General features: G+C 40.8%; 1 protein-coding gene across 4 annotated transcripts in view; it reads left to right on the forward strand.

Annotated features, from left to right (window-relative positions):
* Positions 1 to 14,144, forward strand: part of CADM2 (cell adhesion molecule 2) — a 1,412,134-nt gene that overhangs the window by 178,050 nt on the left and 1,219,940 nt on the right. The window lies entirely within an intron of this gene.

Here is a 14,144-nt window from a genome sequence, read left to right on the forward strand (position 1 = left end):
CATGAACAAGGTGGATTAAAAAACTAGCTGTGTTGCAACTAAGTTATATACAAAAAAAAGTTAAAAATAAAAACCTCTAGACATGATTAAAAAAATGTGCAAGAAAAGTAAATTTAAAGACATATTACACATACATACTGCATAACACAGATTGTGTACCTAAATCATAGGAACCAGGGAAATACAACCATTATAAAATATGAAGTATTATCCACAAGATACATCAAAGAACAATTTAAGCTTACATATTAGCATAATATTTGCATGATAAGGCATAGGTTCAAAGGTTATAATGACAAGAATATAATGTCCAATATAATGACAATTAGCTTATTTAATCTGTATTACCAACTAATTACACCATAATACGTCTATCACAAAAATGTTTACAAAAAATGTGTTAGTTGCCAGTCAATGTTCAAGCCCATAGGGAAGCGCGTTTGGAGAGTGAAGATCCAATACGCCTCCCTACGGTCCAGAAGGTTGATATGATCACCTCCTCTAGATTTAGAAATAACTGATTCAATCCCCAAAAAGGAAAAATTATTAATTCCTCCCTGACCACATTCAGTGAAATGTTTTGAGACTGGATGATTAGTGTCTCTCAATTTTATGAGCCTTAAATGCTCTAACATCCTGACCTTAAGGGCTCTAGTCGTCCTCCCCACATACCTCTTGCCACAACCACATGTTATTAGATAAATCACAAATTGACTTTTACAATTTATAAAACTGTTAATCTTAAATTCCTTATTTGGTAATATATTCACACCATGTGGCGGTGGCAAGGCAAACTGGAAAAAACTTTTGGCAGGCTTCATGTGTTTACATGCACTACAAGAGCCACATTTGAAGGAACCCCTAGTGATAAAAGTTTTTTTGAGACCAGAAGATTTGAGTTCACTTGGTGAAACATGAGATCCAATTGTTCTCGCTCTACGATATACAAAAGTAGGACCAGAATCCACATATTTTTTAAGGACAGGGTCCATGGATAAGACATTCCAATGTTTTGAAATTATAGAGTTTACTTTTCCACTTTGTTTACTAAATTGTGAAATAAAAAGAGGACATTTGTTTTTTGATTCTGTCAGTCCATGTGAGTCCTGTTTAATACCAATTGTCTTAACATTGTTAACAAGGCGAGAATCTTCAATTGGATGTGTGGGCAACAATGATGCTCTCTCTGTATGTAATGCATTTTCAAATGCAATTGCTAAATGTGATTTGGGGTATCCCCTTTCCAAAAATCTCCTTGTAAGCTCCTCAGACTGAGAAAGGAAACCACTCATAGTGGAACAATTCCTTCTCAGTCTGAGGAACTGTCCCCTTGGTATGGCCTTTATGACATGGGATGGGTGGCAGCTGTCCGCCCTAAGAAAGGTGTTCCTGGCATTTTGCTTCCTATAAACATCCGTTTGGATTTTTTTGTCTATGTCTACAAATAATTGTAGATCCAGAAATTCAATGTGATGGAAATGAAAATGTAATGTAAATCTTAGATTATAAAGATTATTATTAAGATAAGATACAAAAGTGTGAAGTGTAGTGACATCCCCCCTCCAAATAATAATTAGGTCGTCCACAAATCTTTTATAAAAAACAATATTGTGACGAAATAAATTAGTGCTCGAATAAATAAAAAGTGCTTCCCACCATCCCATAAATAAGTTCGCAAAAGAAGGAGCAAAACTTGTACCCATAGCAGTGCCAATAAGTTGCAAATAAAACTTACCATTAAATGTGAAAAAGTTGTGCGTGAGTAAAAAGTGTATAGCGTCCAAAATAAAAGCCGATTGAAAGATTGATATTTCTGGTATCTCAATAAATTGGCGGACCGCTGCCAAACCATGGTCATGTTGTATAACAGAATACAGAGAGGTAACATCAAGTGTTACCCACAGGTAATCATTACCCCATTTAACATTTTTGATCTGATCAAGAAGATCACCAGAGTCCCGTATAAATGAGGGCAATTTCCTAACAAATGGCTGAAGAAAACCATTAACATATCTTGACAGACCATCTCCCAAAGATCCAATACTAGAGACAATGGGATGACCTGGAGGGTCGACCAATGTCTTGTGGATCTTTGGGAGATGGTGGAAGATAGGAATAATGGGATGAGATGGAATAATGAATTTAACCTCGTCCTTCGACAGAACTTCCATAATAACACCTGAGTCAACAGTTCTACAAGGAACTCCAAGAATTGCGGTGTGGGGTCGGCGGATAGTACACGATAGGACCGGCCATCATCCAGTTGGCGTAATGCCTCCCTGATGTAACCGTCTCTGCCCTGCACCACCACCGCACCCCCCTTGTCCGCACTCTTAATGACCAATGCAGAATTATTTTTCAAAGATTTTAAAGCTAAACGCTCACTTTGATTCAAATTGTCATGATCTATATAGGATAGGGAAAATCCCTGAGCTAGAAGACGAAGGTCTCTTATAACCAGATTTTCAAACATAGTCAGAAATTGACCCTTGACATGAGTGGGGTAGAACACAGAACTCCTTTTTAGGCCTGAATTCCATTCAGAAAATGTAGGAATATTAACATCATCAACCGTCTGTTCAGATAAAAGATCATTCATATCTTGCAGGGTACAAAAATCATTAAATGTATGTAAAGCAATAGATACCGGAGGAACAGAGTCGGATGAGGGGACATCACTCTCGATAGCGTGTGATGGCCCCCCATCTAAATCCTCATCTCCGGTCGACCTAGTAACATTTGGAATAAAATTGTCAAAAAACTTTTTCAAGGATAATTTCCGAACAAACTTATACACATCAATAGTGGTTTCGAACAAATTAAAGTTCATTGAAGGTGAAAATTTTAGGCCTTTATCCAGTAGTGACAACTCTGTAGGAGAGAGAGCAGTTCCTGAAATATTTATAACATTAGATATATCATTCAAAACTTCTTCCTTTTGGAGGCGGACCTGTAGCCCCCTCCTCCTCCCCCCCCTAAATAAGCCTGGTTTCCACTGGCAGTCGAGGCAACGACAACAACGTTTTCCAGAAAGGCAGATATTTTCTGTCACAATGATCAAGCACTGTCTTAAAGTCAAACATTATTCCGACTTGAAAATAAATCCAGTTAATATAATATCACAAACTGCAAAACACTTCCATGTAATGATCTAATTTGCAACAAACCGTAGGGAAGATGAAAAACAAAAAAAAAACACGCAAAATGTATTATTCTCAAGAAGACTGTGATGTATGAAAAGTTATTCTGACATTGTGGATACAGTGGAAAACTCATCAAAAACCCATCGGTCAAGGCGTTTTGCCAGTGGAGAGTAAACTGACGAACAAACACTCATCACACAACCAAAGAAGTCACAAATTCCAGAAAAAGTCTTCACTTTGCTCGCTCGCTCCCTCATCCAATTAAACATTTTATATGTGCTAGACAAGCTTGCAAATAGATATGGTATTTTTCATATTCTTTTCCCATACACTGTTTTTACATATAATATTCACACAGATTTGGGGGAGATATAACTGTGTCGTACATGTGATTGGCCAGTCTTTCATATGATGTGTTAAGCTCAAAGGCCGTTACCAAAAACAGGAAGCCTGTTATTTTCACTAACGCCATATCCACGATATAATTTAATGCAAATGTAGTACTTGACCTAATTTCTGTTGCCTTAAGATCATGTTATCTTCAAATAAGTCTTGACGTTGCTCCTCTCCAGACTCTGAAATAGAGCTTGGAGGGGACAGAATACCAAGACAAAATGATTAAAGTTCTTTTATAACTTTTATACTTTATATATGAACTCCTTTGTGGACAAAGTGGCCAGCTAGCCATGGGGAACCCAAAGGTAGCTAGCCACTGAGGGCTACAAAGGAGTTCATGTTTACTTACTACAAGCCTAACTAGCTCCTCCCCCTACTGCATACAAAATAGGATAGTAAGGTATTGCTTGCCAAGGCCTTCCTAACTACTATGGCAAACAAGGTGTTAACCCCCACTTCCTTCTCCCTATTGAGCCTCTATCCAACCCAGGGCACCTACCAGCATTAACCTACTCCACCCCAACACACCTAACAACTATGCCTCATCTGCTGGAATTTTATTAAGCCCTATTAGCCAAAGCAGTAGATAAAGTAAAAAAAAAAAAAGCAATACAGCATACAAATAAAAAATTATTAATTACGCATATTATGATAAATGACAATATTGTACAATATCACAACATTTCAGTGCATATACGTTGTTATTAACCCCTTCAGTGTCAGTGAGGCTAACAAGGCCCTTTAAAGGAGAAGGTCTAGATTAACAAAACATTGACACCAAATGGGTAAATGTTAAAATAAACCCCCATCTCCCTTATTTTCAGGCACAATGATACCCAGTAACTAACCTATACTGATAATCCAAAAAGTCAAAAGTAAATTAAACAATTCATGGGCCAATGGCCAAAATTAATAACCCCACTCTCCACCTAATAAAAAAGTAAAAAAATAATGCCAGGCCTGATGGCTTAGACCCAATTAAATTCTAGGAGAATACCCTGGTTGACAGAGGTCCAGGAAGGACGATTGAACAGAGGAACAGAGGAACTTCCTGGTCTTTAAATAGGGCTCAACAAGTAAATGGGAGAGTCTTACAATACTGACAACATTTTGCAGAAGAACATAATGGTTTAGTTAGTTCTTTTCTTTGACTTCATAGCCACAGTCTCTGTTTTGTTTAAGTTCTAGGAATGGACTCTCACACCACCTTTCAATTGTGAGGAGTACTCTGTACAGTAAATTAAAGTATCACTTGTGAGCACATTCACATGTCTCAGACAGGTCTGCAATCCTGCTTTCCACCGTTATCTCTTAGCATACAATGCTTCCAATGCAGCCAGGGATTCTGGGAAATTACATGCAAATGAGCACACATTATCACTTTTTGCTTCTTATCCATTTTAACATGGAGCCCAATAACCTTATGCCTGCTGCAATGCACAGATTTTCAGCACAGCCTGGGTTAAATAAGTGCATGGCCAGTAAACCTACTCACAGACAGCTGTTTTGACCTTTTGGGTCTCATCAGTGTGAGGATGGTTATACAGGTTTTGCTGAATTTCAGATCAAATATTCTGTTAAATATATTATATTGTTTTCCCTTTATTTTTATTTCTAGTTAATATTGCATTTATTTTTAAGTTTAATGATAAACAATTGCTCAGGTCAAAGTTTATGATGGAAAATGAGCATGTGGAGGGGGATACTGTGTTAGACAACTGGACAACTAGAAATTTGGAAACAGTCTTTCAGTCTTTCAGAAGGTCTGAAATATGAGCATGAAGAGATGTTACAGAACAGCTTCTTGCCCAAATATTGAATTCATCTCAACTGTCAGCCGCGATTTTCATATTCCCATTGATTTTTTTAGATTCTTTTGTGCAAGCATTTCTTAGTAAGGTATATAATTCTAGTATTAGATGTATACACTTTTTCCAAATCTAATTTTTGTTTCTTTGCATTAGAGTCCGCAGAAATGTCTGTCTTTTCTTGACTGTGATACAGTACCAATTATTTTGGATTTCTGCAGTAGCTTTTGTTGGGGGGGAACTGCTTACGTAGGGACTTTGTTTGTACCATTACAAAATATTTTGTGAATAACTACACATGTTGCATTGTTACACCTGTCAACTTTGTGAGTTTTACTGATTTTTCGTCATTGTCACAGACTTCAATAAACTGTCACTGACGGAAGAAGGTATTGTACTTTTCCATTGAAATTTTATTTTTGGTAACTTCACTGATTTCAGTCCTTGGAGGTTGACATATTTGCATTAAAGAAAATGTATTTGTGCTCTACCCCGAGTAGTTTAGACCAGAGGCGCGCTAACTTTTCTGTTTGGCCCTATTCCCTTACTGGCTCAGAGCTTTGCGGCGTCATATGACGTCATGATGTCACGTGATGCTGTGTTGGCATGGCAACGTGTTGCCATTTGACCCCGCAGCGTCATTTGACACCACGTTGTCATGGCGACGTGTCACCGAAGAGGCAGCTCAGACCAGATAAGGGAGTTTTACAGAGGCTTTGTGCCTCCCCTGGCATTTAATTTAAATGCCTTGGGGAAGAGCGCGGGGCCTCTGTAATCATCGCTCCCCCCCCCCAGAAAATGTCACGCCCCCACTTTTCGCACCCCTGGTTTACACTGTGCACTCTTTCATTTTCTCCTATAATGAAATGTTGATCAGCCTTGTACATTTAGCAGGTTTTATGGGTTACTTAAAGACATCAAATTAAGCAAAAAGAGTGAAAATGGGCAGTGGTCATAGTTTTAGAGGAGTTGCTTTTTTAACACTACAGTACCTACAAAAGTGTTGGAATAATGTTTTTACATATCTGAATGATTTGACACTAAAATGTATACATAAACGGAAAGAATATGACATAAATCAGCAGCATCAACAATGTACAGTACAGTATTTGGAAGGAAACATTTTCAGAGGAAGAGTAATGTTAGAATGTAATGCTTTCAAGTATGATAAGTTGGTGTGAAATTTGAGAAAGTAAAGGTGTAGCATGGCTCATTATCCTTAAAATCACAATACGTATTACTAACATGGCTTTTTAATTTCATGAAGTGGCAGAAGTTGTGCTACATCTGTACTTCTTCACTAAAAGAGAAGTGAGAATATAAGAAAGGATAGACTGACTGGGAGGTCATTTTAACACTGCACTTTTCTGAACTCTATCTATTGAGGGGAACAGTAGGGAGATCGACAGCACTAGTGACACACAGACTGAATTGACTGAACTTAGTTAACTGATCTGCCCCCCATCCCCGATTACAGATGGTGAAAAAAGAAGGGAGGGAAAAGCAAATACACACAATAAATAGTCTTTCTTTAGGAGTTAAAACTGCCTACAATGGTTAAATATGCCACTTTCAAAGACTATAACGAATAAAAAACAAAGCGTAAATGCTTCCCCTCTCCCACCTCCCCACCCCCCCTTTTTTATCTGTTATATGTTTTGTTTATTCTTATTTTGTATGGAAAAATGCTCAATAAAAATTTAAGTAATAAAAAAACAAAAAAAAAAAACAAAGCGTACCGTAGTGCATATTTTTTATAAAGTCAAACATCAAAGCACACTGATGTTATTTTGTCTTCACTATTATTAGTAATGTTTAAGTATTAGGAAGAAACACAATGTACTTCCTATGAGTGGAGATCATAGCCATTGTTACTATACCACGTAAAAAGTACAATGAGTATTGTACAGTAGCATAAAATAAATGATCACCACAATAGACCACATTACAAAAATCTTACTAAGGAAAATATTGCTATGGGGGAAGATTCACTGAGTACAAATGCAGGGTATCACACCCTAACCGGACGTTTACTACTATTTGAGTAATGACAGTCATGCCGGATCCGGGTTTGATATCCTGCATCAGACATTAGCAAAAATGCCCCATAGAAACTTACTCTATATGTGCCGAAGCGGAGATAATATAATTGTTATAGTATAGCCCCTATGCAAGGGGTGTTTAAAAGAGGGAATACGTGCAAAATCTGGTCTGCAAAATCTTTTTGGACTTTGCTTTGTTGTAGTTTCCCTCTCTCAATGCGAGGTCTTTTTAGGTTGGTCCGTGCCTTTAACATAGATCCTTTATCCCTTTTGTATTCAATCAATGGCACACTGTATTGCAAAGGAGGCCACATGAAGCTTTGCCCATTCAGGGCTGCAGGCGATATCATGATGCTGCGGCCGCAGACTTTCCTTCACCCCCTGGAGTGCGAGGATGATGGCCGGCCTGGGAGGATTTCATCCTGAGAAAAGGAGACCCAGTTTTCCAACACACCTGCTCCAGTGAGCCGCACCGGCCTTCTACCAGTGATGTCAGCTCCCTCTTCTTCAACAGGGGTCAGTCTGGACTGTGCCAAAATGTAATTGACTACCCCTGCTCTATACTCGTACCTATGATGATCTGAGTGAATGTGACCAAACAACTATGTTTTGGCCTTGCCATATTCATAGCCAGTCTTGACCACGTGCTGTATTTTTTTTAGATAATTCCATATAATATGCTTTTACACATTTGTTTTTAGCTTGTGTGAGTTTAAACTGAATTTGTTTGCATATGGGTTGCAGCCAGGTTTGCCACCTTTCCAGGTTTGACGAGGGTGACTCCGGGTTTCAGGCACTTACCTACAGGCTACGGGTTGCCATTGTCAATCTCCGTTTGGGGGCGGGGTGCTGTGTGGTGCGGTGGCGTCTCCGGCATTCTCCATTATCTTCCTGCAATTGCCCCTCCAACTGCAGTGAACATGGCTGCACGGTGTCAAATGACACTGCGGCGTCGCGTAGCATCATGATGTCGCGTAGTGTCCGGTTGCCATGGCAATGCCCATGTTCACTGCAGTTGGTGGGGGAATTGCAGCAGGATGCCAGGAGACGCCGTCACACCAAGTAAGGAATTTCTTTTTCTTATCCAGTTTGGCCTTCAGTAGAAGGTGGCAACCCTGGTTGCAGCCCCCATGACTCTACTGGTGGTACATTTCTAGTCATTATTTTGGACACAGTTGCTTAGAAATATGATCCTGTAAAACCAAGTTTAAAAAAAAAACCAACACAATAAGATTAGGGTTAAAAAAAACCTACTGAGTACTAGATATAGTGCAGATAAAACAACAAACATTCTGACAGTTTTATATTTTACTATCAAGTGTAATGGTTTAAAAGTGTCCTAAAAATATCTGGAATGCACATTTCTGTAGCTTTTTGACAATGGTAAAGGAATAAAAATATTTAGCAAATTGATGGTTTATGTTTATGGTTTCCTATGCATGTTTCCACAAAGTATAGTTTTGCTATATAGTGTTCCACACTACGAGCTAAGAGCCCACTAATCCCCAACAAATAACGACAGAAAGTATGAAAACAAGGCCACAGCTTTATTTATATTTTAACCAGAATTTTTACCTTTCTCTTTTCTCTTTTTTAATCCTGCCAGGCAACCCAGCATACTGTAGTTCAGAGACGATCAGCGTCACTGTTAATCGGGAGTCCTGCAGCTTCCCATAAAAGGGCTAGCAGAATTATTCCACCAGCCCCAATGAGGGTGCCATTTTACCCAGTATCTATATACAGTACCTCTTGGGCTCTCCCAGCCTGGCAGGCACAACCACGCCAACAGTCATAACAAAACCTATAATAATAAAACGTATATTAGTATAAACTCCCCCCCACCCCCTTTTTGTGTGTGTGCAATATCTTAACGTTTTTGGAAATACATCTTGATGCTCTGGAGGGGAAGAGACCCCTCCCGCATCATGGCAGCCCCTAAATGCCCCACATTCCCCTCCCCTGCACATTACCACCCCATTCCCCAGGGCTTAACTCTTTTGTCACTGGGGAGGGGAGAGTAAAGAGGGGGTGAGTCAACAGCGGACCACGGGGAGGGCACTTTTCCAACATTATAAAGCTTGCTTGGTTTGACACCATACACCTGTATTTCTAAAACATTTATATTGTTTCACTAATTGCATAAAATGAGCAAAAGGCTCATTGTAGGAATACAGGATCAGAAAAAAAAATGGTTCTCTAGTGACGGAGCTCCTAGGACCCCCGAGAATAAAACGGCAAATGGATACGTTTCGGAATCAACAAAACGTCCGAAAAACCTCCGTGAGCCCCACAGAATAGACTGGCAATGTCTGTCAAGTTTAAAAAACCAACGGCACAAGAGTTTACCCTGTTTTACAGAGGAGCCCAGCAAGCGGCCGAAAACAACACTGAAAACAATAACGAAAATGACGCCCGCAATGAAACGGCAGCATACACAACAGCGGATCAAGATCTAGAGAAGGGAGAGGAGGGAGAAATTACCAGGTGTTAACTTGCAGACCTATTTGAAAAAAAATGCAACTCTCACTACAACTATCTTTCCAAACAGATCTAAATAAGACAGTCACTGATATTAAAGAAGAAATACCAGCCCTCTCCCAGAGAACTTGTGATCTAGAGACTAAGATGGATAAAGCCCTGCAACTACAAGCAAATACCAACGTCGAGATAATAAACCTCAAACATGACATACAACTTCTCAAAGAAAGTCAGGAAGACCATGAGAACACACAATATTAGAATTAGAAATATACCTGAATCGGTCTCTGTACAAGATCTCTGCCCCTATCTCAACAGACTCTTCACCGTAATGGACCCAAATATGGTAGAACGAGATCAAGAAATGGACTGGGCTCACAGAACCTTAGGACCCAGGTCAGTAGACCCTAAGAGAACAAAGCGATGTGATAGTGAGACTCCATCACTACACCACAAAAGATAAAATTATCAAAGGCTACAGATTGAAAGGCAATATCATCTTTGAAAATTCCACCTTACAGGTCTTCAACGATCTCTCAAAGGTCACAGTGGCGTGACACTGAGACTTGAAGCCACTAACCTCACTCCTACGAGAAAAAGGAGTCAAGTACAGGTGGGGATTCCCGTTTAAACTATCTGTGATAAGGAATGGAAAACAGAACTTTCTATGAGTTCTTGGCCTGTTGTCATCTCAAAAAGATAGCGGACCACACTCACAGCCGAAACCCCAGAGAGTGGGCCACCAAGGCGGGCCGGCTCGTGTCTTAGAGAGATTAGAAGGCCATAATCAACAAAAGTAAAAGTTTAAACAGGACCACTTACAATCACGGCTATGGCCACAGTTTATCTTCTACCCAGATGACAAAGATACAAGAATTTGGGGATGTAAGAACCTTGAAACCCTTCACACCCGAAAAGTTTTCTTTTGCTCACCCGACCATCTGGAGAATCCAGACATCCCGCAATGGATAGAGACAGAAGGAGCAGACCGTTCAACTGATCCTAAACACTCCAGATTCATAAAGAAAACAAAGAAAAGAAAAAACGATGGATCCAACTGGGCCAGCGACCATGATTTTTATCCTTCCGCTTGCAGTGAACACCCACCCGAGAGCCGAGATGGGCGCATCCACAGGCTCTCACATACAATCTTTCCCAGCCTTCTCCAACTAACACCCCCCCCCCTTTGAAATTGTAGAGTATCATCACCCTGATCCAGACTATAGACTATTCTGTTCGATGGGTCAGATGGAGGAGTCATAGGCCACGAGAAACAGATGATCTGACTGAACCAGGATCGGGGGGGTGGGGGGGTTGTATGAAAGGAGAAATGAGAATTTTGACTCTGGCTTATCCCATTATCTATGTTTTCCTCCATTGTGTTAACTTAGTCGGTTCAGACTATTTCTCCCAACAAACTAGTTGAACTAAAAATATTATGGGAAAATATATTCAGAACCGAATCGATGTGATCTGCTCCATCTATGGACCAGAGCCCTCCTTCAGAACTCACTGAGGATCTATGACATAATTATATGTAGCCAGATTTTCTATAAGTCCCAGTTGACTTTGATGGGAGTAACCCGGGTTCAGAATTAGAATCAGATTCAGCGGTATATATATTGAAGTTTATTTGTGTCCGAAAAACTCCTGGTGGTGGTGAGCAATGATTTGTAAAACTGTGAAGTATGACTTGAAGAAACTGTGTGTTAAAGTTAAGTTAAAGTTGTCAATAAATAGACAATCAAGTTAACCTGTTGTTATTGTTTTATATACTATTCGAATATTCGAATACTAGTTAAATAGAAAACAGTCAGAAAATATAAAAGTAAATTGGCATAAGATAATGATATATAGATCAATATAGACCCCTCCCTCTCCCCTTTCCTCCTCCCCCTCCCATTTCCCCCCTCCCTCTCTGCTCCTCCCCCCACCTCCCTCCCCTCATCCTCTCTCACCCCACTTTCCCCCCTCCTCCTCCCACTAGGTGAAACAAGACAACTTGCTGTATTTGTTCAAACACACTATTTAAAGAAAATTTTAGACAATAACCATACAGAGAAAAAATGAAACAATATTTAGAGTACATAAGATATTCTGATGTATCTGTTTACACATGTCGCACATAATAGGAGTGCCTAACCTTGGCAAAATTGGCTCTGACCCCCCTCCCTCTCATCCTCTCCCCACCCTCCCTCTCCCTCCCCCTCTTCCCCCTACCCCCTCCCTCCTCTACCCCTTCCCCCTGAACCAATTGACTACTTAGCCGATCAGTTGACTGCCTAATGGACCTCTTAACTAGCTAAATATTTATAGAGGAAACAGCGTAGCAATCAGTGAAAGGGGGTCACTTACTCCTGCTCTCTCACTTATTACTACCCCTGAGACTGGGAAGTCTCCCATGGGTCTAACGCCACACAAATCAGTCAGTTCTCAGGCTGATTTCTATGTTCTGGGGTTCCTAACACACTCAACCATTTGTTCATCTTAATTAAAGGTGGTTTAATGTAACTTAATTTATTTTAATATGCCTAGACTCAAGTGGACATGGTCTTATCTGTGTAGACACAGATAGACTTGGTCTGATTCAGACAGGTTGATTAACTCGGTTTTGATGAGTCTAGCAGATCCCTCTCAGGTCCTAAATATGATCCGCTATATACATCAAGGGTATAACCTTATTCAAGTAGTTGTGGTATCATAACACATGTATGAACATAGAGATCATAACGCAAAAGATTCTCTTTCCTTTACCTGTTTATTTTTTTATTTTATTTTTTATATTTGCTTTGGGCACTGTATTATAACGTACTGGTTTACATTATTGTCTTCTATTATTGTTTTATATGTTATTGTTTTACAATGTGGAAAAAACAATAAAAATCCATTTGAAACTAAAAAAAAAAAAAAAGAAAGAAAAAGGATACGGAAACAGAGTACCTGAAGTTAAGGATGTATGCACCCTGTATTCTTGCAGTTGCAGTTGCACATTCCCTTATCACTAGGGAGACCAGTCATCCCGGTTTAGCCGGGACAGTACTGTTTTTTCATGTGCTGTCCCGGTTTTTTTATGTGCTGTCCCGGTTTTCAATTCTCAAAATGTCCCAGTTTTTACTTGGGGTCCTGGCTTTTGGGGCTGCGGGGAGCGGAGGATGCAGGGAGCGGAGGATGCTGGCTGCCCTCCCAAGCGGGCGGGGGGGAAGGGGGGTTGGAGAGAAAGCAGGAGAATGCCGGCTGTGATTGTTGGAGAATGCCGGGAGGGGGGGGGAGTTTTGACGAGGTGCTGCAATCCGGGCCCTTCCCTCAGCACTGCCCCCATCCCTTCTCTCCTCCAGTAATGCCGGGTCCTCCCCTTCCTTAGGCTCTGCCCCTCTGTCCCTCCCTTTAGACTCCGCGGGCCTGCCAGCCTCATCTGCACTGGCTACCTATGCTGCTCCAGAAGCCCATCCACGGGCCCCAGGTAACCCACATGCCCCCTTATACCTCCCTCCCAGGCACCTTATCCACCCCAAGGGGGGAGAGGCCTTATTTGTGTGTGTGTTTGCAGAGGTGGGCTGATTGTGGCTGTGTGTGTCACTGTGTGTGTGTGTGTCACTGTGTGTGTGTGTCACTGTCTGTCTGTGTGTGTGTCACTGTCTGTGTGTGTGTGTGTGTCACTGTCTGTGTGTGTGTGTCACTGCCTGTGTGTGTGTGTGTGTGTGTGAGTCATTGTCTGTGTGTGTGTGTGTCACTCTCTGTCTGTGTGTGTGTGTCACTGTCTGTGTGTGTGTCATTATGTGTGTGTGTGTCACTGTCTGTGTGTCACTGTGTGTCACTGTGTCACTGTGTGTGTGTCACTGTGTGTGTGTCACTGTCTGTCTGTGTGTCACTGTCTGTCTGTCTGTGTGTGTCTGTGTTACTGTCTGTTTGTGTGTCACTGTCTCTGTGTGTGTGTGTGGCTGTATCCTCCCCTCCAAAGTCCATCAACGTGGCTGCGCGACGTCACATAATGCTCATTGCCATAACAACGTGACACTCCATGACGTCACGCGGCATCCAGTTGACATGACAACGGGACGTATTATGGCGCCGAGGCTTCACGTGATGCCACATTGTCATGGCAACATGTCACCGCCTGCCGTCAGTGTCTCATTGTCATGGCAACGGGGTGCGTCACGTGATGTAATTTGTTTTATAAATAATTTTTTTATGTGTCCCGGTTTTTCATTTTGAAAATCTGGTCACCCTACTTATCACATGTCTAAAAAACACCACATATTTGTGTGGTTGGATGCAAT

Source organism: Ascaphus truei, chromosome 3 (assembly GCF_040206685.1).
Source record: "Ascaphus truei isolate aAscTru1 chromosome 3, aAscTru1.hap1, whole genome shotgun sequence".
NCBI lineage: Eukaryota > Metazoa > Chordata > Amphibia > Anura > Ascaphidae > Ascaphus > Ascaphus truei.